The following is a 3,218-nucleotide window of genomic DNA, read 5'->3' as shown; positions in this document are numbered from 1 at the left end:
TTTTTTTTTTTTTTTAATTAACAAGAGAAATAGCTGAATTCTGCACCTGGGACAGGACAATCCGGAATGTATGTACAGTGGGATGAGAGGCTGGAGAGCAGCCTGATAGGAAGGGATCTGCAGGCACTGGTTGATGGCAAATTGAGCATGAGGCAGCAGCGTACCCTGGTTTGTTCAGCCCAGAGCAGAGGAGCTGAGGGGAGGCCTGATGGCAGCTGCAGCTCCTGACAGGGAGCGGAGGGCAGCGCTGAGCTCTGCTCTGTGTGACAGCGACAGGGCCCGAGGGAACGGCACGGAGCTGTGCCAGGGGAGGGGCAGCTGGGGGGTGGGGACAGGGTCTGCACCAGAGGGTGCAGGCACTTCAGGCGCTGAAGCAGGGTACCACAAGGCAGTGGTAACGACTACAACTGCTGGAGTTCAAGGAGCGTTTGGACACCAGTCTCAGACATGGAGTTTGGATTATTGGCAGCTCCTGCGTGGAGCCTGGAGTTGGACTTTGTGATTCCTGTGGATCCCTTGCAACTCAGGGTATCCTATGATTCTATTAATTTTTTTCAACACTTAAGTTAACACATTGTCTGGTAATGACACAGCCCTAAGACCAAATACTACAGTGACTTAGCAAAAACAAATGGAAAAACAAGAAAACACACCTTCATTTCTACTTATGGCTCCCTAAGATCCCTATGTGAGCATGACACAACTAAAGAGCACTTGCTACCTTTGTTTTGTGTAAGTATTCAGAACGTCAGTAGATTTCCTGAGAGACCACTGTTATAAAAATCACAAATTCTGTTCTCTTTCTGCTTATAAATATGGTTTGCAAGCAACAGCGCTCCTCACATTACAGTGTCACAAAAATCAAACTATCTTTTAGGAGACATTTTAGAAACAGCAAGTTTATAAGAAAGATGAAAATAACTTTCTCACCTTTTTATCCAAAGAAGTGTATTAAAATCTAAATTACATATACATAAGGAGAGAGAGAGAGAATCAGAAAATCATTAAGGTTGGAAAAGACCTTTAAGATCATCAAGTCCAACCATCTACCTATCATTATTTGGAGGTAAACTACGACCAGGTTCCTCTTCCTTGAAATCCTATACTTGTAGTACCATTCAGTGGAAATCCAGGTAAACACTGATCTCTTGCCCTCTGGAAGGTTCAAAATCCAAAAGCAGAAATGTTAACAGCCGTAACACCATCTTTCACTACAGCATACATAATATATTAAAATCACTGGAATGGTTTTGCATTTTGGAGTCTTCAAAAGGAATCTGAAGAAAAAGAAGTTGTAAAAGATAGCAGTTTTAAAATACCTGAGCAAAATAACACTGGAAACCAATCCTTCAGCTGCTTTGCTTACTTCTACCAAAAAAATAAAGGCAATGATTGTGGAAAAGCTGGTAGCACCATATATAGCATTATTACCAGTCACTGTGTAGCATTACTGCTCATCAACCTTGCACTGTACTAAAAAAGCACGTTATCTGCACAGTTTTCCTATAACATTTCACACATTTAACTCCACTTAAGTGTTGCTATACATTTCAACTCTGCTTACACTTAAAAGCTCCCATAAGTAGTATTTTTTTCCCCACATAGCAAAGCAGCCTCTAGTGTTGACAAAAATTCTCAACAGAAACCAATTTCAGGATTCTACCAGAATAAAAAAGCCAAACTTCTCAGAATTATTCTAGTACAAAAATTATGTTTATATCAAGGCTCAAAGTATAATCTCCCTGGGGCAAAGACCTTAACCTCATACTCACCTGCAAAACACTTAATAGAGTGTCAGCACTATACAAATAATAACCTATAGAAGGTATTAGAGTGACCATGCTAGGCATGGTCTCCTCAATGGGCCTTACCCGACTATACAGGTCACTCTGAAACTAATGTCTTCTAAACTACAACAGATACAAGAAGCACAGTAACACTACTTGATAGAGCGAATTCTTTACCACAAAACAGTCACCACCATTAGCTATGTATTTCACCAGCCATGAACCAGAGCCCACACGCTATCCTCAAAAATCCTGCGCCACTGGTCATGACCATCTCTGCTGAAACACATCACCCACTGCCTCACCATGCTCACATCCATTATTTGGGCTCCATTCAGTAAGCGTAGAATGCCAATGGGATGAGCGCCATTTTTCTACACACAGGAATTCACAAAAACACTTTGCTTCATACTCGTTCCCATGTCAGATGCCATTCTGTCAGACTGCCCCTCTGCTGCCATCTGTCACACAGCAACAACACGGAATGGATATCAGACAGAAGGTTCAACTTCTCCTGCCACACCACCAACATCCACCTCTGACATCATGAGCCAACACTATAAAATGGGAGAAACTACTTTCTGAGCAGCCCTTGTACAAACTGAGTTCAGACTACGAGGGCATAGTCATAAAGCACACATGAATTTGTATCAAATATACACGCAAGCAAACCAGACCAACTGTACTTTCCAAGCATTAACACCGTGAAAAAGAAAACAGCCCTACCAGCACCCAGAAAGTTGTAGAGGGATGATTTAATAAAGCTAAAAAGCTAAATCTTCTAAACATCCAGAAGAGAGAGACTAGATAAAGATGCAAATACTAAGAGGGAAAATACAGCTCCTTGATTTCAGTGAGACCTCTCCATGAAGAGGTAAAAGTTTATCATACAACTGAAAATTAATAGCTTGAAAAATAAAACAGAAATCACTTCTTGTATTACTTAAAGATAAGTACTTGTACTGCTATGCTTGTGGGCACATAATACAAAAAATATAATGAAATGGCCACTTAAGCCTGAACTCTTTCCATTCACGAAATGGTTTCAAGCAAAACACAGACTACATCAACTAAAAGAATGAACAAAATCCTTCTCTGTTCCTTTACATACGGCTCAATTATTCACTCAATTGCCAGACACACTAAAGACTCAATGCAGAAAAGTCCCAGTCACAAGAAATTACTGAAACAGATTCCTATTCATCTCCAAAGTTTATGTATTTTCAAACAGCAAAACTGAAATAAAACATTAAAATATTAGAACAGCAACACCATTCAAAAAAGAATACAAAAATGCTGAAGCTCAATCAACTTTTGATACCCAGATGACACCACACAGAAACAGAACTACTAAGGTGATACTGAGAACACTGTTTAGATGCAAGCCTTTCATTCGTGGTCAAAATAAAAATCTACAGGGAAAAAAAAAAA

The 3,218-nt window shown here is 40.2% G+C and overlaps 1 protein-coding gene across 2 annotated transcripts in view; it reads right to left on the bottom strand.

Moving 5' to 3' along the window:
• The window catches only part of GPBP1 (GC-rich promoter binding protein 1), a 41,533-nt gene that overhangs the window by 35,728 nt on the left and 2,587 nt on the right, over positions 1 to 3,218 (bottom strand). The gene's annotated exons all lie outside the window — the stretch shown is intronic.

This window comes from Meleagris gallopavo, chromosome Z, assembly GCF_000146605.3.
Source record: "Meleagris gallopavo isolate NT-WF06-2002-E0010 breed Aviagen turkey brand Nicholas breeding stock chromosome Z, Turkey_5.1, whole genome shotgun sequence".
Classification (NCBI taxonomy): domain Eukaryota; kingdom Metazoa; phylum Chordata; class Aves; order Galliformes; family Phasianidae; genus Meleagris; species Meleagris gallopavo.
Note: the sequence above shows the minus strand (reverse complement) of the source record. Positions and strands in the feature narration are given on the sequence as shown.